The sequence below is a fragment of the Erinaceus europaeus genome, chromosome 9 (genome assembly GCF_950295315.1).
Source record: "Erinaceus europaeus chromosome 9, mEriEur2.1, whole genome shotgun sequence".
In the NCBI taxonomy this organism is placed as follows: domain Eukaryota; kingdom Metazoa; phylum Chordata; class Mammalia; order Eulipotyphla; family Erinaceidae; genus Erinaceus; species Erinaceus europaeus.
This window is the reverse complement of record NC_080170.1, coordinates 118369770-118397664: the sequence shown is the minus strand read 5'-3', so window position 1 is coordinate 118397664 and position 27895 is coordinate 118369770. Positions and strand designations below refer to the sequence as shown.

The 27895-nt window shown below is 45.1% G+C and overlaps 1 protein-coding gene and 1 long non-coding RNA gene across 6 annotated transcripts in view; one reads left to right on the top strand and one right to left on the bottom strand.

Moving 5' to 3' along the window:
• The window catches only part of TIAM1 (TIAM Rac1 associated GEF 1), a 447258-nt gene that overhangs the window by 185829 nt on the left and 233534 nt on the right, over positions 1 to 27895 (top strand). The gene's annotated exons all lie outside the window — the stretch shown is intronic.
• The window catches only part of LOC132540491 (uncharacterized), a 493968-nt gene continuing 473097 nt past the window's right edge, over positions 7025 to 27895 (bottom strand). The window contains exon 3 of the long non-coding RNA XR_009551698.1: positions 7025 to 7082. This is a non-coding gene — a long non-coding RNA (uncharacterized LOC132540491). The remainder of the gene's footprint in view (positions 7083 to 27895) is intronic.

Genomic DNA, 27895 nt, shown 5'->3' with positions numbered 1-27895 from the left:
AAGGTCTCACCAGAGTGATGAAGCGGAAGGGTTGACATTCCACGCCTGACGTCTCTGGACACATTCCGAAGTCTTTTGCCTAACCATTGTGCTAGCTCCTTGGTCCTGCAAATATGTTTATAGAGACCAGGGCTATGCCACACGGTGGTCCTGGGGATTGAACGTGGGACTTTTAGAACCTGTGCACTAATACCGAGTTGTCTCCTTGAGCCACTTTTGCAGATTGTAGTAACTTGATGTCCTGGCAAAGACCACCTGAGCTCCTCAGTGCTTCTCCCCTAGCCATTTTAATACCCACTACATGGACATATTTACTTACTCCTTAGGCACCAGCTTGCCAAGTACATTAGTGAATGGATGCAATATGTCTTCAGGCAGAACTGCTCTTCTTTGTCTGCTGGCCATCTTGGTTCTCTCATGACTTGCTAGTGTCATTGAAATGGAGGAGAAATTTCATGTGGTCCTTTTGTCCTCAGGGCTGGTGACCCTCACAACAGAATTTCATTCCTAACATAAAACTTTCCTGGTCCCCGCTCATTTGAAAAGCCGGTTAAATCAAGCTGTGGAACCACATCATATCCAAGTTCAGACAGGTCCAGGCACCTAATTCTCTACTCAGTTATCTAATTCCAGAAGGTTTTTGGACCTGTGAAAGTTCTCCATGGAGCCTATGCTAAAGCCCTTTTCTCAGGCCCATAACCAGGACCCGTGCACATTTGTTGTTCAAGTGGCTAAACCTCTGTGAACTCGACTTTTCAAACGCAAGAGCATTAAAAAATTAAATAAGTAAATCCAGTACCTCCACGTGCAGACGTATCCTTTCTGTCTCAGCAGTGGATTTGAACTGAAGAACAGGACCTTTTGAGGGTTCTAAAACAAGCTTCATAGTTTGGATCCAGTGTGTGTGTGTGTGTGTGTGTGTGTGTGTGTGTGTGTGTGTGTGTGTGTTTATGTATGTATATTCCTAGTTTGGGCAAAACAGTTTTGTTCTGCTTGTTCTAGTATATAGTTAGGGCTGTGGGAATAATAAAAATAATACATCGTTTCTGTTGACAATGGCTTTGAACTATGTTTGCCCCTTCCATGTAACTTATTAGTATCAATAACTTTTATATTTCAGCACCCTACCCCAAGACATCACTTAGCCACAGTTTCTTCTAAAAAGTGTCCTAATGGCAAGAAGCTTACATCCAAGATGATGATGGTGGTGGTGGTGGTGGTAGTGATTGTACTGGAGCTTTGCTCAGCTCTGGCTTCTGATCAGCAGGGAATTGACCCTGGGGTCTCAGAGGCTCTGGCATGAATTTTTTTTTTTTGTAATTTTTACTATTGATTTAACAATGATCTATCTTTTTTATGTAAGCACTAGCTATCTCCCTCACTTCCAGACTGTTGAGTATTCTAAATATTCAAACTCTGTTTTCCTTCTCTGGCTAAGCATGAGTCTGGTTCTCACCTGGTTGCCACATTGCCACCTTAGACAAGAGACTTAAGAGTCCCCAGTCTCAGTTTCCCCATATTTAAAATGGCCTCTATAAAGTAACATCCTTCTTCTTCTAACACTGTGACGTTTACATATGGATATAAACTCTGGGTTTATATGTCTGTGTGGTACCCAGCGTAAATTCTCAGTAATTATTAACCATTATTTTTCAAGAACAGTTGCAATATGTCTGTTCACGTTTAGTTAATTAATTCTATTACGAGAGAAGGAGACCAGAGTCTCACACAGTCACCTGAAGTCCTGGGGACTGAACCCAGGGCTTCACACACTGATATGTTGAGTTACCTTCCTGACCCACGAGTCACATTTTAGACTCTTGACTTCTCAGAATCTGCTGAATCGTCTGTCCTGGCTCTGATCCCATTAGCTCAGCAGATGAGTCTATTTAACTTCTGATTTTTTTAAAAAAAATAAATTACTTTGCTCCACATACGTCATACATGACATTAAAAGAACAATCTGTTTTCCCTTTCTCTATATTATGAACTAACATTCTGTTCACTTACAAATGTTGCAAATATTCAATATTTGGAGCCCAGATGGGAATCTCCCCCGAAGAGTCAGAATACCATGAAAATGCAACTGTCAGGATCTGTTATTAAAGTTAGCGGAGTAAAAGAAAAGAAAAAATAATGCACAGAGAGCTAAGTAATTTTCTTGGTATTTTAACTTCTTCACGGTATTTTGTTGTAGGCATTCTGCTAATCTTTTTTTTTAAGTTTTTTAAAATTTATTTATTCCCTTTTGTTGCCCTTGTTGCTTTATTGTTGTAATTATTATTGTTGTCTGTCTTCATTATTGGATAGGACAGAGAGAAATGGAGAGAGGAGGGGAAGACAGAGAGGAGGAGAGAAAGACAGACACCTGCAGACAGACCTGCTTCATTGCCTGTGAAGCGACTCCCGTGCAGGTGGAGAGCTGGGGGCTCAAACTGGGATCCTTCCGCTGGTCCTTGAGCTTTGCACCACATGTGTGTAAGCCGCTGCACTACTGCCCGACTCCTTCTGCTAATCTTTAAGGACAGAAGTTTATTGAATTTTCAGGATAATCAAGCAGACTCAAAACAAATGTCTTCCCTAGACAGATGCATTCGGTTCCTTAGATGAGATCATTTACGTGTGGAAACCTCGCCCCTTCACTAAGCTTAGAGATTCATGACAAGATGTAAGCTGGAGTGTGTTCTGCCTCACAGAATGATATATTTAGGGCCAACTGCACTTTTTAAAAAAATTGTTATTAATAGTTGTGACAAGCTTGCAAGTTCCACACACACCACCAACAAAGTTCCGTATCCCTACCCTCCCACCTCCCAAAGAGAACCACCATATATATATATATTGGCAAGTTCATGTACACCAGGTCTCTAGATTCCGCATACAAATGAAAACCATCTAGTAGTTGTCTTGCATTATTATTTTGCTAAACATCACTACCTCCAGTTCCATCTATTTTGTCCCAAAGGACACAATATCATCTTTTTGATTGCAGAGTAGTATTCCATGGACTATATATCCTATAACTTCTTTAGCCAGTCATCTGTGGATGGTCATTTAGGCTGCTTCCACTCTTTGGCTATTGTGAATAATGTACCTATGAACATAGGGGTGTATATGTCCCCTCTATTTTTTTTAAATGTTTTATTATTTTATTTATTTATTCCCTTTTGTTGCCCTTGTTGTTTTATTGTTGTAGTTATTATTGTTGTTGTCGTCGTTGTTGGGTAGGACAGAGAGAAATGGAGAGAGGAAGGGAAGACAGAGAGGAGGAGAGAAAGATAGACACCTGCAGACCTGCTTCACCGCTTGTGAAGCGACTCCCCTGCAGGTGGGGAGCCGGGGTTTGAACCGGGATCCTTATGCTGGTCCTTGTGCTTTGCGCCACCTGCGCTTAACCCGCTGCGCTACAGCCCGACTCCCTGTCCCTTCTATTTTTTTAATTATCTTTATTTATTTATTGATAGAGAAGGCCAGAACTGAGAGGGAAGGGAGTGATAAAGAGGGATAAAGACAGAGAGACATCTGCAGCACTGCTTCACCACTCACAAAGCTTTCCCCCTCCAGGTAGGGATCAGAGGTTCGAACCCGGGGGTCGGGCAGCCCCCCTGCTCCATCCTACATTGCTGACACTATGGCCTGTTTACATAATCATTGTTTTGCCTGATGTATCTTCTTTCTACGTCGAGACCTGCCCTGCCTTCAGGGTATTAATTAATCCCACCGGTTAAAACCTTCGCAACAGTGGCTAAGGGAGTTTCTACCATTAGCCCACTCTTTCCTTTTCTCCACCCCCTTTCCTAGCCATTTCCTTTTCCGACTTGCCACTTCCGGTTTCTAAGATATAAAAAGCGTTGTCTCTGATCAATAAAGACGCATTGTGTTCCCGCTCTGCCACGACTTCCTGGTCTCTCTCCTGCATCGCTGAGTAAGCAGCAGCTCAGGTTGGCTCCAGTCGAGTTCTCTCCAACCCAGCGAGCATGTGCCTGGGAAGAAACACCTCACACTAGCCCAGCACTCCTTGCGCATTGTAATATGTGCACTCAACATGGTGTACCACCACCTGGCCCCCATATGTCCCTTCTAATTAATGCTTGAGTGTCCACTGGATAAATGTCTAACAGTGGTATTGCTGGGTCATAAGGAAATTCTATTTTTATTTGTTTAAGGACTCTTCATACCAAACTGTGGATTTACAGTAAATGGGGAATAGTGACTTTAATTGGAGGGTTGTGTGTGGTAAGGGTTGGAGTCAAATGCAGAGCTGTGATGCTTAAAATCATACCTGCCCTCCCTCTTTTCTGTATTTTGTTCTACCTCCTTTCATTTCTTTCCCTGACATTTTTTTATTTCATTTTTAAAATTAAAAAATTGTTTCTGACAGATACAGAGAAATTGATAGAGAGGGAGGAAGACAGACATCTTCAGACTTGCTTCAACTCTCATGAAACTTCCCCTCTACAGGTGGGGAGTGGGGGCTTGAACCTGCATCCTTGTGCATGCTAACATGTGTGCTTTACCTTGGGCTCCAATGCTCAGCCCCCCATAATCATTTTTTTTTTTGTCCAGGGTCATTGCTGGGGCTTGGTCCCAGCACTACGTATCCACTCCTGGGGGACAGAGAGAAATTGAGAGGGGAGAGGGAAATAAAGAGGGGAAAGATCATCATTTGTCAAGTAACCCCCTATCTGGCAGAATTCTATTCCAAGTTCAGGGTCAGGTAGATTTAGCTAAGAATTTCTGCCCAGCCACACTTCAGAGCTTGAAGACTCACTTGGAACTTCTCTAAACTTCAGTTGTCTATGTAACTAATAGGTCTGTTATCATTTATGAGGTCAGCAAATGCTCCAGTCTCAAAAGTGTATGGTCCTTATTAAAAGTATGTTTTTAAGCCTTATTTTATTTACTGAGGGCAGGGGAGTGTCACATTGTGGCATATGAGATGCCAGGGATTGAACCTCTCTTCTTCCCTCCTTCCCTCCTTTCCTTCCTTCCTTCCTTCCTTCCTTCCTTCCTTCCTTCCTTCCTTCCTTCCTTCCTTCCCCTATTCTTTTAGATAGAAGCAAGAAAGAAGTGGGGGGTGTGGGGAGAGACAGAGGTAGCACACTACCGAAGGTGTCTTCAATGTGGTGAGGGTTGAGCTTGAGCCTGGGTCACATACATAGCAAAGGAACACTCTATCCAGGTGAGCTATTTTGCTGGCCTGTCAGGGATGGGACTTGGAAGCTCTTGCTTTCAGCTCCAGAACTCCTTCACCGCACCACCTCCTAGGCCCCAAGAAAAAGCGTATAATAATAAATGAACACCTGCAAGTGGGCCTGAAGTTTATTCTTTAGTAGGGCAGGGAGTGTGTTTGATGAACAAGTCCTAGAATTCCTGGGATTTATGTGTCAGCTCTTTGCTGCATAGTACATTCTGGTGATATACGGTGTGGCTGTTATTGATTGTCTTTTATAACCCGTAGCTCAGTATTATGTGTTCTCCAATTAACTCCCATCTAACCTTCATGTCTTATCTGAAAGGGAGGGGGGCGAAGTTTTATTAGGAAGAATCATTAGGAATGGTTTTTTTTTTGGGGGGGTGCGGGGGAAAGGAGTAGGTGGTGGTGCACCTGGTTGAATGCACACATTACAGTGCACGAGGGCCCAGGTTCAAGCCCCGGGTCCCCACCTGCAGGGGGAAAGCTTCACGAGTGGTAAAGCAGGGCTGCAGGTGTCTCTCTGACTCTTTCCTTCTCTATCTCCCTGTTTGTTCTTAATTTCTCTCTGTCTCTATTCAATAACAAATAAAAATATAAAAAGAAGTTGTTTAAGAAAAAGGAATATATTTTTTAGTTGAAGTCATTTTAGTCAATGATGTTTCTGTAGGTTTCCAGTGTAAAGCATTTTAAATCAGCGCGCACACACACACACACACACACACACACACACACACACACACACACACCCCTCAAAATTCTGATTGCTGTCTCTCACTTTGGGTGTGACCCCTTTTACCTGATGTACATCTTTCTTTTCCCATATTCTTTTTTATTTTTGCCACCAAGGTTGTTGCTGGTTTTCAGTGCCGGCCCTTTGAATCCATCTTTCCCAGTCGGCAGCCTTTTTTTTTTTTTCTCTTTCTTTTTTTATTTTTTATTTAAGCTATTTGTGAAACAGAGAGAAATTGAGAGTCAAATGGGAGATAGATAGATAGATAGGTAGATAGATAGATAGATAGATAGATAGGGGAAGATAGATAGATACATAGATAGATGGGAAAGATAGACACCTGCAGACCTGCTTCAGTGCTCCACCTCTTCCAGCCGGCATCCATTCCCCCCCTTTAAAAAAATTATTTATTTAGCCTATTTGATAAAACAGAGAAATCGAGAGTTGAATGGGAGGTAGATAGATAGGGAAAGATAGACACCTGCAGACCTGCAGAAGCTTCTCCCCTCAGGATAGGAAGTTTCCATGGACTTTTTTTTTTAATCACCAGATACAAAAAAGGGTGTCTTTTGTGACACCCTAGAAAATATCACTAAAGGGTGGCCAGGTGGTGGCACACCCATTAAATGCACATGGTGCTAAGCACAAGGACCTGGGTTTGAGCCCCCGGCTCCTCACCTACAGGGGAGATGCTTCACAAGTGGTGAAGCAGGCCTGCGGTGTCTCTCTTTCTCTCTCCCTCTCTATCTTCCTCTCCCTCTCCATTTCTCTCTGTCTTATGCAATAAAATGGAAAAAATATGGCCTCCAGGAGCAGTGGATTCATAGTATAGGCACTGAGCCCCAGTGATAACCCTGGAGGAAAAGAAAGGAAGGGAAGGAAGGGAAGGGGAAGGGGAAGGGGAAGGGGGAGGGGAGGGGAAGGGAAGGAAAATATCACTAAAAAGCATTCACCCTAGCTGACTTTGTCTGTATCACCTCCTGTGATATAGAACCCCAGATCTAAGTAGCCTCTTGCTCACTGGCTGCCTTGGTGCCCTTGTCTTACTCTACGGTGAGCTGATGCCAGGAGTCGGTGCTAGTGTCTCGCCATCTTCTCTTCTCTTCTCTTCTCTTCTCTTCTCTTCTCTTCTCTTCTCTTCTCTTCTCTTCTCTTCTCTTTCTCTCTTCTTCCTTCCTTCCTTTTTTTTCTCCCTCCCTCCCTCCCTTTCTTTCTTTCTTTCTTTCTTTCTTTCTTTCTTTCTCCAGGGTTATCGCTGGGACTTGATGCCAGCACTACTAATCCACTGCTCCTGGAGGCCATTTTTCCCATTTAAAAATTTTTATTATATATTATATTATTTTTATTTTTTATAATTTTTATTTATAAAAAGGAAACACTGACAAGAACCATAGGATAGAAGGGGTACAACTTCACACAATTCCCACCACCAAAACTCCGTATCCCATCTCCCTTCCTGATAGCTTTCCTATTCTTTATCCCTCTGGGAGGATGGACCCAGGGTTATAATGGGGTGAAGAAGGTGGAAGGTCTGGCTTCTGTAATTGCTTCCCCATTGAACATGGGCGTTGGCAGGTGAAGCCATACTCCCAGCCTGCCTCTCTCTTTCCCTAGTGGAATGGAGTTCTGAGGAAGCAGGGCTCCAGGACACTTTGTGGGGGTCGTCTGCCCAGGGAGATCTGGTTGGCATCATGGTAGCATCTGGAACCTGGTGTCTGAAAGAAGAGTTAACATATAAAGCAAAACAAATTGTTGACTAATCATGAACCTAAAGGCTGGATTAGTGAAGATGAAGATCGGGGGGAGGGTCCTCTGTTTTGTAGATAGTTAGTAGGCCTATTTTAGGTATATTCCCAAGGGCCCATGACTATACTAATGTTTTCTTTACTGAGCCTGGCATCTGATATGCAGGTGGACTCAAATTATTGTCTGGGGAGATGATATCATGACTGGAAAAAGGACCAGAAAGCTGGATCAGGGACGTGAGTAGCTCCCAACTATGGGAAACATGTATAAATATTGTTGACTGTAAATCCCATTGATTTGATGTGATCTGGGGCCCATATTCAGCTTAGAAGCCTATGTGACCTCTGCATCCCTGTAGATCTGACCTCGCATTCTGTGGTCATGAGTAGGAATGCTCTAAGCTGCCCCAATATCAGAACCCATCTTCCTCAGGTGGAAGATAGAGTATGTTGTTCAGCCTCCCTTTGGAGGATGGAACATTCTCTACCGTGGTTCATCCATGTTGAGGGCAAGGTTCTATGGGGGCCCACAGAGGGTCTATTGTGTTGTTCCTGATAGCGATGACCAGTAACAGTGGAGAGGAATCTATTCGAGGTCTAGGTCCATCTTGTCTGTGTGGGAATCTCAGAACTCCCCGACTAGGGCTCCAGATGATGGGTGGCCTGATAGTGACTAAAGAGTCATCGTTAAAGTCTGTCAGTCTCTTGTCCTTATTCAGCTTTTGCAGTACCTACTTTGATAAGGTTAGCTTTGGAGTGACTGAGGGAAGTGTAATAGGAGGTAGATGAGGAGGTTATCTACTTCTAAGTAGACACTATTTCATTAGGAACTTTATGATGTCTTTTTAGGTCTTTCTACTTGCTTGCTGCATATACTGACTCACTGCAGACTGCTGTGCATTTATGCTTTCAGGTATATATTTTGCTCTAAATTATGGATACATGGGAACATATGCCCTATCTCATGGGACCTGGTCTATATATAGGTTTTGGGACTTTGTTAGGAAGTGAACCACCTGAAATGGAATTAGAGAATCCTATGAAAGGAAGCGCCTCACCTGAGTAATGAGGGTGAAGGGTTGACATTCCATGTCAGACGTCTCTGGACACAGTCTGTAGTGAAGCATGCTGAGGTGGTACTCATTGCGTTGATTAATTTGAGATCAGCAGATGTAATATCATTTGGCATGAACTGAGAGAAGCATGCAGGAAAGTGAGTCCCACCCTAGAGGTTCCAGGACTGAGGGAAATATAGGCTCTATAGAGGAAGTGGGAGGTTCCTGGGGTCTTAGGGTTTAAGAAGGCAATAGATAGTTATTGCTGTCATCAAATTATTTGGCAATTGGGTTAACTTTGAAAAGATTTGCTATCTCATACACAACATCACCATTATATGTCCTTTGACATTATTTGTATATAGCTGTGTGCATTACTCTACATTTTCCCTATTTTGTTGTGGTATAATTGGATAGGACAGAGAGAAATGGAGAGAGGAGGGGGAAGACAGAGAGGAAGAGAGAAAGATAGACACCTGTAGACCTGCTTCACCGCTTGTGAGGCAACCCCCACTGCAGGTGGGGAGCTAGGGGCTCGAACCAGGATCCTTATGCCAGTCTTTGCACTTTGCGCCATGCGCGCTTAACCCGTGCATTACCACCCACCCCCAGGTGAGTCTTTTCTTTTGGTGTCTTTGTGTTGACAGTTGCAAGTAAAGAACAGACAATGCCTGGGAGTCCTCCCGCAAGACGTAAGATGTGGCCTCTGGAAACACTGGAGATAATAATGTCGATTTTTCACTCCACTGCCCGTAACGCAGTGTGCCTTCTGACTAGACGTGACCAGGCTGAGAAAGTGTGTCCTCACTTTCTAGTTCACGGGAACCTCAGAGGGCAAGTCAATTGACTGGGTAGCTAGGTATTTATTTAGTCTGAATTCTGGATTTTTTTCAAGTCTTTTTTGTTGTTGTTTTTAACTAAATTTTTTATGGTCTTTCTAAAATGGAGAAGGGAACTGGGGGTGTTTTATTTTATTTATTTATTTTAAAAAATATATATTTAAATATTTATTCCCTTTTGTTGCCCTTGTTGTTTTATTGTTATAGTTATTATTGTTGTTGTTATTGATGTCATTGTTGCTAGATAGGACAGAGAGAAATGGAGAGGGGAAGACAGAGAAGAACAGAGAAAGAGAGACACCTACAGACCTGCTTCACCGCCTGTGAAGTGACCCCCCTGCGGGTGGGGAGCCGGGGGCTTGAACCAGGATCCTTACGTCAGTCCTTGGGCTTCGGGCCACGTGCGCTTAACCTGCTGCGCTACCACCTGACTCCCTGTTTTATTATTATTATTTTTTTATGTTTTATGTTTAGAGTGCTTTCCTGGGGACTTGAGCTTTTTGCTCATTGCTGTATGTATATAACTTGCCTAGAGTGTCAGAATAAATATCTGCTCATGCGTGATGCATTATAAATAAATAAATTTGGTGTTGTAGATGGTCCTCGGAGATTCCCCCAGAGCTCATTGCCCCCAGACTGTCACTGGAATTTGTCACCAAATGTGACTTCTCTCTCTCTCTCTCTCCTTTTTTTTTTGTAGTAATTTTATTTTATTCATTCGTCTATATTAGATATGTTTGATGTTAATCTGATATTTGATAGGTTGGAGAGAAATTGAGAGAAGGAGGGGTGAGAGAGAGAGAGACAGAGACCTGTAGCACTGCTCCACCACTCATTAATCTTCCCCCCTGCAGGTGGAGACCAGGGGCTTGAACCCAGGTCCCTGTGCATGGTAACATGTGCACTCAATCATGTTTGCCACTGCCTGGCCCCTAAGTCTGAGTTTTAAATGTTAGGAGACTAAATTATTGTGTGTTCTTGAGAAAAACAGCTCTGAGTTGCCCCTATCCCCCCAGCCTCTGCCATCATCTCTGGCCTTCTGGGGACCATAATCAGGCTCCCTGGCACAGGAAAGTGAATTCCAGCTGTGATAATACCCTCCAACCCCCAATGCAAGCATTTTCCCCTCTATAAACAGTCCCTAGCTGTTTCATCTTAAAAAGCACTTGAAATCTTTCATATTTTACCAGGCATCTTCATATCTTGAGTCTGCATTAATTTTTTTTTTGTCAGGTGGTGTGTGTGTGTGTGTGTGTGATCATCCATATTCATTTTTCTCTTTCTGACTTATCTCATTTAGCATGGTTCCTTCAAGTTCCATCTAAGATGGGGTGAAGAAAGTGAAATCCCTATTTTTCATAACTGAGTAGTTATGAAAAATTGTGTATATAAAAATTGTGTATATATGCCACAGTGGAGTTGGGTTTTCTTACTTCATTCCACTTTTAGTCTTTTTCTTTTAAAACTCAAGCTCTCCTTGATTATTGGGACAAGTCTGGGAGTGGAGAGGGAGGAATCCTCTCAAGTGCCTTTCTCTCCTCTTTCTTTCTTTCTTTCTTTCTTTCTTTCTTTCTTTCTTTCTTTCTTTCTTTCTTTAAGATTTCATTTATTTGGTGGCTGGGTGGTGGTGCACCTGATTGAGCACACATGTTACAGTGCACAAGGACGCAGACTTGAGCCCCTGGTCCCTACTTGCAGGGGGAAAGCTTCTCAAATAGTGAAGCAGTGCTGTAGGTGTCTCTCTCTATCCCTATCACCCCCTCCTCTCAAATTCTTGCTGTCTCTATCCAAAAAATAAACATAAAAAAATTAAAAGCGGGCGTCGGGCTGTAGCGCAGCGGGTTAAGTGCAGGTGGCACAAAGCACAAGGACCGGCATAAGGATCCCCGATCGAACCCCGGCTCCCCACCTGCAGGGGAGTCGCTTCACAAGCGGTGAAGCAGGTCTGCAGGTGTCTGTCTTTCTCTCCCCCTCTCTGTCTTCCCCTCCTCTCTCCATTTCTCTCTGTCCTATCCAACAACGACGACAACAACAATAATAACTACAACAATAAAACAACAAGGGCAACAAAAGTGAATAAATAAAATAAAATAAATATTTAAAAATATATATTTTAAAAAAATTAAAAGCATAGATTGAATTTATTTGATTGTTAATGAGAGGGTTAAGAGAAGAGAGAGGGGAGTCGGGCTGTAGCGCAGTGGGTTCAGCGCAGGTGGCACAAAGTGCAAGGTCCGGCGGAAGGATCCCAGTTCAAGCCCCCAGCTCCCTACCTGCAGGGGAGTCACTTCATAGGCGGTGAAGCAGTTCTGCAGGTGTCTGTCTTTCTCTCCCCCTCTCTGTCTTCCCCCTCCTCTCTCCATTTCTCTCTGTCCTATTCAACAAAAACGACTACAACAATAAAACAACAAGGGCAATAAAAGAGAATAAATAAATAAAATAAATATTTTTTAAAAAAAAGAATGAGGAGAGAGAAGTAGTCATCACCTTGGTACTTGTACTGCCAAAGATCAAACTCAGAACCTCATGCTTGAGATTCCAGGGCTTTATCCACTGCACCGCCTCCCATGCCACTCCTCTCTCTGACTGGTCCTCCAATCCACCTGACCTCCCCTCTCTGGAGATGTACCCCACCTTGCCTGGGCTCTCATACCCTTCAGACCCCCTCCCACCACTATCAGGCTTTAAAGCACATTGTATTTCCTGGGTATCTTGGGGTCACTCAACCACAGGCCTTTGATGAGTTGAGTTGACTTTGTTCTTAATTGACTGAACGAGGAGAAAACCCTCGTGGAGTTTGCAGATGGGCCTGGAAAGGACGACTCCTATGCCTTGTGGCACATTCTAGACCAGTTAGGAAAAGACTTTGGAGAAGTTTCGTCATGTTGGAACAAACACATCTGGAAATGGTGTCATGGCTGTTCCTCTCCACTTGCGTGCTGATAAGATCACCAAGGAGATAAGAGGACAGCTTCTCTAGGAGGGTGGATGAAGACAGGAGGTGACACCCCATGGGTGGGGAGCAGAGGAGCCTGGGAGACTGTTTCAACTGTGACCACTGTTTATTTATTTTTTTTGTCAGACTTTAAAAAAAAAATTTATTTATTTCCTTTTTGCTGCCCTTTTTTATTGTTGTTGTAGTTATTATTGTTGATATCATCGTTGTTGGATAGGACAGAGAGAAACAGAGAGAGGAGGGGAAGCCAGCGAGGGGGAGAGATAGACACCTGCAGACCTGCTTCACTGCCTATGAAGTGACTCCCCTGCAGGTGGGGAGCTGGGGGCTCGAACCAGGATCCTTGCACCAGTCCTTGCGCTTTGTGCCACTTGCGCTTAACCCCACTGTTTATTTTTTAAAGCAGGAGAAGATATGAGACTCAGTTCCTTTTTTTCACCCTCCTTTGCCTTCTTGTCTGCCCCAATCCATCCTGTTCCTTTTTTGCTTCTCAGTTTTGGGAGCCTGCTTTTTGTGTCTGCTATGTAACCAGGCCCTCATTGTACCACTTCATTTTCTTTTTTTTTATAAATGTTTTATTTATTTATTAATGAGAAACATAGGAGGAGAAAGAGCCAGACATCACTCTGGTACATGTGCTGCCGGGGATTGAACTCAGGACCTCCTGCTTGAGAGTCTGATGCTTTATGCATTGCTCCACCTCTCGGACCACGCAACAAATTTGCAACATTAAACCTACCAGTGACATTTCCTGGCTCCAAGTACAATTTGAATTGTTTATAGGCCAATATTTTTGAAGTTCCTAGTTTTTGTTTACTTGCTTGCTTGCTTGTTTTTATCAGAGCACTGCTCAGCTCTGGCTTATGGCGGTGTGGGGGATTGAACCTGGGACTTGAGAGCCTCAGGCATGAAAGTCTCTTTGCATAACCACTATGCTATACCACCACTTTTTTTTTTTTTGTAAGATTCATTCTTCCTTTTTTCTTTTCTGTTTTTTTTTTTTTTTTTTTTTTTCTGATTTGTGTGTTTGAGAGAGGGAGAGGAGGGAGGGAGAGGAGGGAGGGAGAGGGAGAGGAACAGAGCCCTGGCATAAGATGGTGCTGGGGATTGAATGTGTGTGGGCTCTGGGGTTTCAGCTGTGCCAGCTAGTGTTCTAATAGCAGTCTACCTGCCCTTTAGAAATTGTGTTTGTGGGGGCCCAGGTGGTTAGGCTCACATATAGGAAGCACAAGGACCCAAGCAAGCATCTGGGTTCTAGCCCCCGGCTCCTCACCTGCAGAGGGGATGCTTCACAGGCGGCGAAGCAGGTCTGAAGGTGTCTTTTTCTCTTTTTCTGTCTCCCCCTCCTCTCTCAATTTTTTTCTGTCCTACCCAATAAAAAGGTGTTGGTAAGTGCATGGCTGCCAGGAGCTGTGGATTTGTAGTGCCGGCATTGAATCCCAGAGATAACCCTGAAGGAAAAAAAAAGTTTCTGTGGTGCTAGAATTGAACTCATGCCCTCAAACAGACAAGACTTGGAATTTTATTTTTGGGGAAAAAAAATAAAAAGATAGGAATGTTTTCAAGAAACAAGAATCCTAATGAACACTTTCAGATGCAGATTTCTGTCACAGCAGACTATTTAAAAGTTATACTGTTTCTTTTAAAAATATAAGCTCTCGCTTTCAAACAGAGGCCAGTGTGATGAATGACCCCAGTCAGGTACATTTAGAAATTCAAAGTATGTCAGTGACATATGATTCTAATCTGCTGTTGAAATTTACTAAGACCTGAACAAAGTTCTTTTTGTCCTCTTAATTTTAAGTAACCCCACCTGTGTTTAAAAAAATCTTGACTTATAAGGGGCTGGGTGATGGTCTTGCATCTGTTGAGTAATCACATTACCAGGGATGGGGACTCAGGCTCGAGCCCTTGGTCCCCACCTGCCAGGGAGAAGATTCATAGGTGGTGAAGCAGTGCTGCAGGTGTCTCTCTCCTCCTCCTCCCTATTGCATCTTGTTTTCTCTCTGTTCTATGCTTTCCACCCCCACTCCCAACCCCCTCCAAAAAAAATCTTGGGTTGGGAAGATAGCATGGTGGTTAAGTACCAGATCTGCATGCCTCAGCCTCCAGAGGTTCCAGGTTCAATTCTATGGCCCCTCCGTATGCCAAGGCTGCAGTGTTCTGGTTCCTTTTCTCTCTCTCCCTTTCCCTCTCCCTCTCCCCTCTCCCTGCCCTCATAAGTAAATACATTTTGTAAAAACCTGAAAGAAAAGCTTAACCTTGATCTAACTTTTGTACAGTCACTTTTTCTCTTTCTTGTTTTGCATTGTTACTGTATTTCACACTTAAGTGACAAGGACAATGATCTCTAAAATAGTCCAGTTGACTTCCCAGGGCAGAGGACCCCACCAGTGTGTCCTGGAGCCCCGACTCCCCAGAGCCCCTTCCCCACTATGGAAAGAGAGAGACAGGCTGGGAGTATGGATCGACCTGTCAACGCCCATGTTCAGTGGGGAAGCAATTGCAGAAGCCTTAACTCCCCTTCCTTCTTCCGTATTTTTCATGATATAATTAATTAATTTTGCCAATAGAGTTCTCGCTGGGACTTGATGGCTGCAGGAAGACTCCACTGCTACCAGTGAAACTTTTTCTTTTTTTAAATTTTTTTTAATATTTATTTATTCCCTTTTGTTGCCCTTGTTGTTTTATTGTTGTAGTTTTTATTGTTGTTATTGATGTCATTATTGGATAGGACAGAAAGAAATGGAGAGGGGGGGGAAGACAGAGGGGGAGAGAAAGATAGACACCTGCAGACTTGCATTACCACCCATGAAGTGACTCCTCTACAGGTAGGGAGCCAGGGGCTCGAACTGAGATCCTTACGGAGGTCCCTTGCAGGTCCCTTGCGCTTTGCACAGTGTGCGCTTAACGCACTGTGCTACCACCCAATTCCCAGGATAGACACCTGCAGACCTGCTTCACTGCCTGTGAAGGTGAGGAGCTAGGGGCTCAAACCGGGATCCTTACTCTGGTCCTTGTGCTTTGTGCCAACTGTGCTTAACCCGCTGCGCCACCGCCCGACTCCCGAAACTTTTTCTTTGCTAGAGGCGGGGGAGACAGAGAGGGAAAGAGGGAGAGAGAGAGAGAGAGAGAGGAGGATCAGCTGCAGGGAGAAGACAGCTGCAGCATTGTTCCACCACGTGGGAAGGCCTGCCACCTCCCTCCCACCCCACATAACACACCGGTGGGGACAAGGGTTTGAAACCAGGTCCTTGCACATGGTCATGTGTGAGCTCTACCAGGTGATCTGCCACCTGTCTCCATTGCAAGAACCTTTTTGCCTTTGACACTTGAGTTTTGTTTGGCTGAATTGAACTACATCCCCCCACCCCCCACCCCCCACTCCACAGCCTAGTTTTGTGCCTGGTACAAGGGGGTTCATGAAAGCACAATGTCCTGATGGCTTTCCAGTAACAAATCACCCAGGACAATTCAACAGAGGGAATGAATCGGCATATCCTGGGTTATTTTGGACCTGAAGTCTATTATTATTATTGGGTAGAGACAGAGAAATTTAGAAGGGAGGGGGGAGATACAGATGGAAAGAGACAGAGAGACATCTGCAGCTCTACTTCACCACTCGTGAAACTCCTGCAGGTGGGAACCAGGGGCTTGAACCTGGGTCCTTTTGCAGTGCCATGTGTGCACTTAATCAGGTCTGCCACCACCTGTCCCGTGGACCTTAATTCTTTAAGATAGCCTCACCTCCTCTATCTCCTTCCGCAATTCTATTTTTTCTATGCCTGGTATCCCCAACTACCTTACATCTTTGCTACTTCCTTAGCTAGGATAGCTTCCAGTTGGCCAGGAGTTTCTTGGGAAATTGGTGAAACAGAAAAAGAAAACAAGGTTTCTTTGCTTTAGGAGTTAACAGAGTGTGTGAAAGTGTTTGTAACCTTCACAGTCAAATGAAGATTTTTGTCTGACTTTTTTGGTGAGTAAGAATTTGGAATATCCTCCCCCCCCCCACGCCCCATGCATTTACTTTATACCTTTTCTTGTTACTCATTTTCCCCAAAGAGGGATTGATTAATTAATGACTTCATTTTCTTTTACTAACTATAAATCATTTTCATTCTCAGGATCACAGAGACAGTGCCCTTCTGTAATCAAAGAGTGAAGTCCATAAGTTTCTTCAGACTGAGTCTGGATAACCTTGCCGAGCTGTGTGCTGGAAATTTGACATCTCTAGTACACACTGAATAATTATGTGTTTATTCTCTGAGCTTAATTGACCACTTGGTCAGCTGGGACCAGCCAACTACTTATGTCTGGTATCACTTTGGTTATATTACCTCACATTCATACCAGAGCTTTTTTTTTTTTTAAGTGTATCTATTTATTTATCTTGAAATTGAGAGGAATGGAGGATAGAGAGGAAGAGAGAGACAAATACCTGCAGCACTGCTCGTGAAGCCTCGTCCCTGCAAGTGGGGACTGGAGGTTTGAACCTGTGTCCTTGTGCGTGGTAACGTGTGCAATTAAACAGGAGTGCCAGCATCTGGCTCCGTCAGTGCTTTTTTTTTTTTTTTTTTTTTTTGCTTTTGCTTCCAGGGTTATCACTGGGGCTCAGTGCCTGGTGGCCATTTCCATCTTATTGGCTAGGACAGAGAGAAATTGAGAGAGGAGGGGAAGATAAAGAGAGGGGAGGGGGGGGGGAGAGAGAGAGAGAGACCCCTGCAGACCTGCTTCACTGCTTGTGAAGTGACACCACACACACACACACACACACACACACACACACACACACACACAGCCCCTGCAGTTGGGGACCCGCGTCTCCAACCAATATTCTTGCGCGGGCCTTGTGCTTAGTACTATGTACACTTAACCCAGTGTGCCACCTTCCGGCCCCCTGAACTTTTTTTTCTTAGACACTTCTCCATCCCTGCCTTGTCCTCGTTTAATGCCCCTGTCTGTATCCCCTGAATGCGGGTTGCCATAATAAGAACATTGAGAAGACATCGGATTCAGGATCTTCATGGGATTGTTTGAAATGTTGCTCTCTGAATCTTGTTCTTTCTTATAAGGGTACCACGTGGAAATAGGACCACCTACAGGTTTCCAGGTCTGGGGTAATGAGCTGGGTCCTTCTAGATGGGGTGATGACACTAAGCAGAGACCAATGAAGACCCTGATACCAGAATTGATGCAGGATGTCACCTGCTCCCAGTCCTAAGCTCTGGGCTCACAGTGTCTCACACATAATCATTTCAGTGGCCTAATTTTGCCAACACAGAGTGACCCGGTCACACAGTCTTTGCCTCCAGACATCAGCTCTCCTCTAAAAATCACACGTGATCTATCTCCTCACCACTCCCATACACAGCTGGGCAGGTTGACTCTGTGTCAGATATTTGAGTCACATTTTTTCATGGGTACCTCCTTCCCTGAGTTGTCAGGAATTTGCATTTTTGATAATGGATTAAAAATGAGTTATTTATTTTCAGGGGCGAGAAGGGAGTGGGGTGGGGGGAGAGAGAATGAGAGAAGAGGGAGCCAAGCAGTATTGCCATGGGTTAAGTGCACATGGTGTGAAGTGCACGGACCAGAGTAAGGATCCTGGTTCGAGCTCCCAGTTCCCCAACTGCAAGCGGTAAAGCAGGTCTGCAGGTGTCCATCTTTCTCTCCCCTTCTCTGTCTTCTCCTCCTCTTTCGATTTCTTTCTGTCCTATCCAACAACAACAAGGGCAACCAAAAAATGGGGGAAAATAGCATCCAGGAACAGTGAATTCGTAGTGCAGGCACTGAGCCCCAGTGGTAACCCTGGAGGAGAGAGAGAGAGACAGAGACAGAGAGAGAGAGAGGGAGGGAGAGAGAGAGGGAGAGAGAGAAGAGCCTATTTATCTCTTGCATGTTCTGACATTAGGGTGTGAGATTTGCTTTTTTAAAAAAATTGATTTATTTCTTATCTTTTAAAAGTATTTTGTATTTTCTTTATTTATTGTCTAGAGGCAAGAAATTAATAGGACGGGAGACAGAGAGGAAGAAAGACACCTGCAGCTCTGCTTCACCACTTTTGAAGCTTTCTCCCTGTAGGTGGGAAACTGGGAGCTTGAACCTGGAGCCTTGCACATTGTACTGTGTGTGCTCAATCAGGTGTGCCACCACTCCCCCTCTCCCCACCAAACTAAATTATTTAAATTTTTAAAAATTAATAATTTATTTTTTATTTATAAAAAGGAAACATTGACAAAACTATAAGATGAGAGGGGTACAGCTTCGCACAGTTCCCACCACCAGAACTCTGTATCCCATCCCCTCCCCTGATAGCTTTCCTATTCTTTATCCCTCTGGGAGTTTGGACCCAGAGTCATTGTGGGGTGCAGAAGGTGGAAGGTCTGGCTTCTGTAACTGCTTCCCTGCTGAACATGGGCGTTGACAGGTTTGATCCATACTCCCAGCCTGTCTCTCTCTCTTTCCGTAGAAGGTGGGGCTCTGGGGAAGCGGAGCTCCAGGACACGTTAGTGGGGTCGTCTGCCCCAGGAAGTCTGGTCGCTTCCTGGTGGTTGAAAAGAGAGTTAATATACAAAGTCAAACAAATTATTAAACAATCATGGACCTAAAGGCTGGGATAGTGCAGATGAAGTGTTGAGGGTCCTCCATTTTGTAGATAGCTGGTAGGCATATTTTAGTTATATTTCAAAGGGCCTATAGCTATACTAGTTTTTTTTTTGTTGTTTGTTTGTTTGTTTTGCCTGAGCCTGAAATCTGATATGCAGGTGGATCCTAATTATTGTCTGGGGAGATGATGTCATGGTGAAAAAACTTTTAATGATAGAGATTCAGAGAAAAAGAGACACCAACCAGAGCACTGCTTAGCTCTGCTAGGAATTGAACCTAGGACCTCAGAGCCCCAGACATAGCATAAACATTAAGCGGTCTCCCCCAGCCTGGAATTTGCTTTCAAACTAAACTGAAACCTTAAAATCTGTAAAACCGAGAGTTGATCTGATTTGCTCATCTGTACTTAAGTCAATTTCTGTTTAGTAAATCTGATGTGTGCTTGGTGTCTCTCCAACAACCCCGGGGTAACATATCGTTATTGGCAAGATTCTCTCTCCAAAGTACTTCCATTTTTTCGTCTCTACTTATCTATAATCAAGTATGGTTTTTTTAATTTAAAAGAAGAGTTCTGAGAGGCTTCATTTTGGAGTAATCACCATCTTTTCAGAAAGCTATCTAGCAAGGATGTAAAAGAGCTTTACAGGGTAGTGGTCTTTTGAATAGAACATTTCAAGTGGTTTTTTTTCTTTTCTTTATTTTCTCTCTCTCTCTCTCTTTTTTTTTTGCCTCCAGGGTTACTGCTAGGGCTCAGTACTTGTGCTATAAATCTATTGCTCCCGGTGGCCATTTTTTCCCCTCCATTTTTATTTATTTTTATTTTTTGGGTAGGGCAGAGAGAAATTAGAAGGGAAGGGAAGGTAGAGAGGGAGAAAGATATATGCAGACCTACTTCACTGCTTGTGAAGTGACCCCCCCCCCCATGAGTGGGGAGCCGGGGCTCGAACCAGGATCCTTGGGCAGGTCCTTGCACTTTGTACTATGTGTGTTTAACCCGCTGCACCACTAATCAGCCCCCTCAGGTGTTTCATACCAATGTCTTAGAGCATCTTGGCATAGCTGCTGGACTTTGAGGACTTCTGAATAGGGCTCAGGAGCCCAGAGATTGTGGTAATTATCCAGTGACTACTAACCAATCAATTACTAATATAGATGCAATGAAGGAAGTCAGTTATTCCTCCTCCCACCCCTCCCCCGCTACTATTCATTGTAGTAGTACTATTCATTCTGTTTTTCATTCAATGATGTCAGTGACTTGCTCCTTTCTCTCCCCCCCCCCCCCCCAACCCCTTTTGCCAAGCAGAGGAGCAGGAAGTAACTCTTCACTGTCATTGGAGCACTAATAGAGGTGAGGTTTCCACCAGACTCCGCCTGACTCTGAAATTCCTTTCTCAGAGTTGATGTCTCCTCCTTCAGGCCACTCACTGGCTAATGACATGCAGTGGAGCTTGAGACTGCTTTTGCCTGGGAACCATCTTTCATTTTTGATGGATGCTGTTGGGTGTCTTTCACAGATTGCTCAAGACCGGTTCATTCCCTGCTTCAGATTGCATTGGAGATTAATAATTGACCCCCCCCCCCAGGGCTTTTCCCATTGTCTCAGTTCAAACAAAAGAGGCTGACATACTCCCATTACAAATCGAACATACGTAGCAGACAAACAGCACAAGCCCCAACAAGAGGTACCAGTCGACGGTTTTGTGTGCTCTGTGAAGCCCACACCAATGTCAGCAGTTAATTGGCTTCTCAGAAATATCTGGAGAGCCTGGGAGGGCAGCAGCTTGTCTGTTGGGTGGGGTTTGCCCCTTGAAAAGTGGGGCTGTGTTTGCTTTTGTCCTAAAGGGAAGACTTGGAGAAGGTGTGGTTTTGATTAACACCGAGAGGGAGAGAGCAAAGTCTTTTTTATTATTATTTTTAGAGTAAAACATGCACACCGCGTTACCACTTAGTCAGGAACAACTCATCCGGGCCTGGGGTGCATCCGGTTTAAAACTTTACAGCAAGCCCACAGTTGAAATTTATTTTGTGGATGGCTGTGTGTTACTTAATGGGAAGAAAGTGATCAGGAGATGTATTAAGCCCCAAATCAGGGCTGGAGCAGCATCATAGTTCTGCAAAACAACAGTCATGCCTGAGGCTCTGAGTTCTCAGGTTCAGTCCTCAGCACTGCTATTAAGCCAGAGCTGAGTAGTGCTCTAGGAAAACAAATAAACAAACAAGAAAAAATAAACCCAGAAGCTGAATCTAAGAATTGTTGCTGTTTAAGTCATCTGCAAGACTGAAGGAGACATCCCTTTTTATAACACAGGACCTGCATACTTGAGGGACTGAAGGACCAAGGTTTGATCCCTGGTACTGCCGTATGCTCGAACCTAGGTGAACGTGCATATGTGTGTGAGTGAATGAGTGTGCGTGTCTGTGTGAATGAATACATATATTCTTTTAAAAATATTTTATTTACTTATTTGTTTGGGGTAGAGACAAGTTGAGAGGGGAGGGGGAGAGAGACAGGGTGAAAGAGACACACCTATAACCTTGCTTCACTACTCCTGAAGCTTCCTCACTGCAGGTGGGGTCCAAGGGCTTGAACCCAGGTATTTGGGCATTGTAATGTGTGAACTCAATTAGGTGTGCCACTACCAGGCTCCCTATCTACATTTATTCTTAAAAACCATATCAACTATAAACTTACACACACACACACACACACACACACACACACACACACACACACTATGAGAGAGTGAGAGAACCAGAGCTTCACTCTGGCATATGCAGTCACTGGAATTGAACTTAGTATCTCAGACTTGGACTTCTGACAGTCTAGTCACTGCAGACCATCCCGGCCACCTCTGTTCTGAGTCATCCTCTAACTCTGTGGATGGATATATTTAACACAGTGCGAGCTATTATTTGTGTCTTTTCTTACTCACTTCTAGCAGAGCTTGTAAGAAGCCTGGCTTGGGGGATTGTATGTAACATTACCCTTTTTATTGCTTCTTTTTTTAACATCTTACTTATTTATTGGACTGAGTGAAACTGAGGAATTGGGAAGAAAAGAGGGAGAACAAAGCACACCCATCTGTCACACCGCTTCACCATTTGCAAAGCTTTCTTCCTGCTGGTAGAGATCAGGGGTTTGAATCTGAGTCCTTACGCATTGTAACAGTCAGCTAGTTACACCCATGTCTGCTCCCCCCTTTTTTATTTTAAAGACAAATATTCCAGTTGTAGCATACATACAGAGCATTACTCTGCTCCCCTGGCTCCAACTGCCACCAGGTCCTGAACCCCAGGTGGGTTTGGTCTGATCTGATCTGTACTCAGTGAGTAAGGCACCTGGGAGCCAAGGATGACGCTGGTTCATCATGAGTCTTCCTCGGGCTCTGAGTCAGGCTTTTATGGCTGATGGAAAAGATTACCCGCGGAGGGCAGTGTTGGGAGTGAGACTGGGAACTGCCGATTCGACAAACACCCTGATCACTCGGCTTTTCATTTTGCTGCAAGGAGTTTGCACCCCAAGGTCAGTCAGGGAGTTCATTTTACTCTGGAGGCTTCCCATGGTAAGTACTCACCAAACACCCAGGTTAACACATAACCCACAAGATAAGGTTTTGTGCTTGAGAAGGTCTGGGATCACTTGGTTAAAGAAAGTGAGTTCGGGGGAGTTGGGCGGTAGCACAGCGTGTTAAGCGCATGTGCACAAAGCACAAGGGCCGGCGTAAAAATCCCGGTTCGAGCCCCCGGCTCCCCACCTGCAGGGCGCCTCACAGGCAGTGAAGCAGGTCTGCAGGTGTCTGTCTTTCTCTCCCCCTCTCTGTCTTCCTCTCCTCTCTCCATTTATCTCTGTCCTATCCAACAATGACTACATCAAGAATAACTACAACAATAAAACAACAAGGGCAACAAAAGGGAATAAATAAATAAATACTAAAAAAAAAAAAAAAGAAAGTGAATTTGGGACCAGGTGGCTGTGCAACAGGTTAAGTGCACATAGTACTAAGTGCAAAGACCGCACAAGGATTTGGGTTCGAGCCCCCACACCCACCTGCAGGGGGGAACACTTTACAAGTGGTGAAGCGGGTCTGCAGGTGTCTCTCTATCTCCCCCTCCTCTCTCAATTTCTCTCAGTCGTATCCAGTAAAATGGAAAAAAAAAAAAAAAAGGCCACCGGAAGTAGTGGATTCATGATGCTAGCACCAAACCCCAGAGATAACCCTGGAGGGAAAAAAGTGAATTTCATGTGCTTCCTTTCAAGACTTTGGCTTCCTAACAGTTGACCAGACAAGGGGCCGGGTGGTGGTGCACCTGGCTAAGCCACATGTTAGAAGGCTCAAGGACCTGGGTTCGAACTCTCAATCCCCACCCGCAGAAGGGAAGTTTCATGAGTGATGAAACAGTATTGCATGTGTCTCTCTGTCTCTCCCTCTCTATTACCCCTTTCCCTTTCATTTTCTGGCTGTCTCTATCCAATAAATAAATAATGATAGGGGGCTAGTGATAGCGCACTGGGTTAAGTGTACATGGCACAAAGCGCAAAGATCTGCTCAAGGATCCCGGTTCGAGCCCGGCTGGGTGGTGGTGTACTGGGCAAAAGCACACATAGTGTGGAGCACTAGGACCTGCACAAGGATCCCAGTTCAAGCCCCCGGCTCCCACTTGCAGGGCTCTACATTACACTTCATTTCTCCTTCTTCTTTTTACTGACTAGGCCTCACTGCTTTAAGTCAACTTTTCTCAAAAAGAGAGAGAGAGAGAGAGAAAGAGAAAGGCGATGATACTAAACATAGGAGTTTCTTCCAGTGCAGTGGGGGCTGGTCTCCAACCTAGACTGTGCACATGACATAGCAAATGCTCTAGCTACATTGTCTCTTTTGCTTGTTGGTTTGTTTGCCACCAGGGTTATCTATTGCTGAGGTTCAGTGCCTGTGTAACTCCACTGGTTTCTGTTTTGCTTTTGGTACAGGGAGGGAGGGAAGGAGGAAGGGAGAGAGACAGAGAGAGAGAGAGAGAGAGAGAGAGAGAGAGGAGAAACATCTGCAGCACTGCTCCACTGCTGGTGAAGTTTTTATCCCCCAGTAGGTGGAGACCAGGGACTTGAACCCAATATGTGAGCTGTCTCGCTGGCTGGATACACTACTTTTTTTTTTTTTTTTTTTTTTGGGCGCTTGGGGTGGGGGTGGGGCTCTGTCTTTCCTCATCCTCCCAATGAGAGAGAAACCTTTAAGCCCTTCTGTGGAGGCTTAATTCATTTGCCTACCTTTTCCCATGGAATCCTGAGACACCACCCACTACAGGAAAGTCACTCAGCACCGGCTAGAGCTCAGCACTCTGTTCTCAGGCCAAGTGGACTCGATATCAAGGCCAGGAAGCAGTAATTGCAGAAACTTTCTTAGAAAAAAAAACAACTATTGGGGGTCGGACGGTAGCACAGCAAGTTAAGTGCAGGTGGTGCAAAGCGCAAGCACTGGTGTAAGGATCCCGGTTCGAGCCCCCGGCTCCCCACCTGCAGGGGAGTCGCTTCCCAGGCGGTGAAGCAGGTCTGCAGGTGTCTGTCTTTCTCTCCCCCTCTCTGTCTTCCCCTCCTCTGTCCTATCTAACTAAACGATGACAACAATAATAACTACGACAATAAAACAAGGGCAACAAAAGGGAATAAATGAATAAATTTTTTTTTAAAAAACTTTTTTATTTCTTTTTATTTTATTGGTTAGAGACAGAAAAATTGAGAGGGACGAGGTGGGGGGGGAGACAGGTTGAACTGCAGCTCTGTGTCACCACTTGTGAAGCTTCCTCCCTGCAGGTGGGGATCAGGGGCTTGAACCCTGGCCCCTGCACATGGTAGCGTGTGCAGTCTGCCAGGTATGCCACCTTCCAGCCCTCGGGAGAAGCATTGTCTCTTCTCTGTACCTTGATGGGTGGAGAGGCACAGATGGCAGGCTGCTGTCCCGAGTGCGGGGGGATCTGGGGAGGTGGAGGGAGGGAGTCAGAACAAAGCAGGTGGCTAGGAGCTGGCACCCTGGCATTGCCAGCAATAGCTGGGGCTGCACCCGCTCGGTGCTGTTTCTCAGTGCCCAAGCAAGCAGGCATCACAGAGCCGGAAGGCTGGGGCTATTTTGATCCTCCAGCTTCACTGCGTGAATGTACTTGATTAGTGCCCCTCCCCTTCTCTCACGGGTGCTGTTAGCAATGGAAAATCACCCAGTTTCTCCCCAGCAGTTCCCATTTCTGCAGAGCCCAACATTTTCCTCATAATAGGTGGGGGTGGGCAGTAGAACCAGAGCATCATTTTGACACACGCAATGCTGGGGACTGAACTCAGAACCTGGGGCTTTTAGTTCGACTGCGCCACCTGCAGCATTTTGAAAGGGCTTTCTGGTGGATCTCAGCCAGTGGTGGTCCAGGCTCCTCATGGTAAAAACCATGGCACTGTAGTGCTCTGATATGTATATCTATCTTAAGAGAAAAAGAATGAGGAGGTAGGTGGTGGTGTACCCAGATGAATGCACACATTGCTATGCACAGTAAGGACCTGGGTTCAAGACCCCCGGTCCTCACCTACCGGGGAGAAGCACCACAAGCAGGTAAGCAGTGCTGGAGTTATCTCTCTTTCTCTATCCCTCTCCTTTCCATTTCTTTGTTTTAAGTTTTAATATTTATTTATTTATTATTGGATAGAAACAGAAATTGAGAGGGGAGGGAGAGATAGAGAGAGACAGAGAGAGACACCTGCAGCCCTGTTTCACCACTTGTGAAGCTTTCCCACTGCAGGTGGGGGCCCTGGGGCTTTGAACCCAGGTCCTTGCGCACTGTATGTAATGTGTGCACTTAACCAGGTGTGCCACCATCTGGTCCTCTTCCCTCTTTCAATTTCTCTGTATCTTATCGAATAATAAAAGGAGGGAGGGCAAAAAAGGCTGCTGGGAGCAGTGGATTCATCCTGCAGGCACCAAGCCCCAGCAGTAACCCCAGTGGGAATAGAATGAATGAGACAGTGGCAGAAAGAGAAGGGGAAAAGTGAAGTTGTGCCTTATTTGCAAGATGCCATTGTAAACAACAACAGCAGCGACATAGAAGTGAAAGGAAGTCTCTGCACTTGTAGAGAAAGGAACGAAGTGATTTGTCCCAAGTCCCCAAATTATCTTGCCCCTCCACACTCCCACCCAGCACTCATATTCCTAAAGAGGTAAACATTTCCAGGAAGGGCCAGATTCAGGGCTTGGGCAGAGCTGAGTGGCTAGGAGCTGCTGGGTCAGTAGTCCTCACGCACTTGCCTGCTTTCCCAGCGGGATGCCTTAGTCATGAGCAGGGTGTAGGAGGGTGTGGGACAATCCTTCCAGCTCTCCTGAGGATTTCTGGGAACCCAGCTGCATTGCGGGGGGGGGGGGGGGGGGGGGAGCAGGCTTGCACTGGGGGGGGGGGGCTCCCCCTATTCCCACTCCCACCGTGCTGTGTGCTGAAAGTCTTGTTTTAGAAGTGGGAGAAGGTGGTAATTTCAGATCTGGAGGGAAGCTTGTGTACCCAGGCCCTCCCTGTTTTGGGGCTGGGAGTGGAGTTGGGGAGAAGACGGGGAGGGAAGGAGGACTCATTCTAGAACCAGTGAACACAGCCCCACTGTCTGCATTTGTGTTTTTCCCACCTGTACTTAGCTTTCGCTGCTCTGTTTTGTGTCTGGGTAGAAGACAGCCTTAAGTGGGAGGAAGGCAGTTATCTTGAGATGCTGATAGACGGCAAAGGTGGCATCCTGGATGGCAGACCACTGCCCCCTTTTTTTTTTTTTTTAATATTTTATTTTATTTATTCCCTTTTGTTGCCCTTGTTGTTTTATTGTTGTAGTTATTATTGTTGTTGTCGTCATTGTTGGATAGGACAGAGAGAAATGGAGAGAGGAGGGGAAGACAGAGGAGGAGAGAAAGATAGACACCTGCAGACCTGCTTCACCGCCTGTGAAGCGACTCCCCTGCAGGTGGGGAGCCGGGGTTTGAACCGGGATCCTTATGCCAGTCCTTGTGCTTTGCGCCACCTGTGCTTAACCCACTGCGCTACAGCCCGACTCCCACCACTGCCCCTTGTATCCCCTCAAGACCCCTTCCCCATGGCCCTTGGAAACTGTGGCAGCCAGGAGTTTCCCCAGGTGGAGCTGAACTTGTGAAATGGTTGTCCTTCAGGGAACATCTCTGGAGTCTTCTTCCTCTTCTTCCTTTTCTTCTTCTTCTTCTTCTTCTTCTTCTTCTTCTATCTTTTTATTTATTTATTATTGGAAAGAGACAGAGAAAAATTGAGAGGGGAGGCGGAGATAGAATGAAAGAGACAGAAAGACACCTGCAGCCCTGCCTCACCGCTTCTGAACCTTTTTCCCTGCAGGTGGGGAGCTGGGGGCTTGAATCCAGGTCCTTGTGTTACTGTAGTGTGTGCGCGTCACCAGATGCGCCGCTGCCTGGCCCCTTCATTTTATTCTTTATGTTCCTTTGATTGATGTCAATGCCATTAGTAGACGTCGGAGAAGAAAAATCACATGGGTTATAAAGACCTGGGTTCAAAGCCCTGGTCTCCAACTGCAAGGTGAAAGCTTTAGGAGTGGTGAAACAGGGCTGCAAGTATGCACGTATATCCTTCTTTCTCTCTATTTCACCCTTTCCTCTAAATTTTTCTCTGTCTCTATCCAACACATAAATTAATTTTAAAAACAGACGGGAGTGTGAGAGACATTGAGAGAAAGCACCACAGCACTGCTCTACTGCTAGTGAAGTTTCCTGGGGTTAGTACT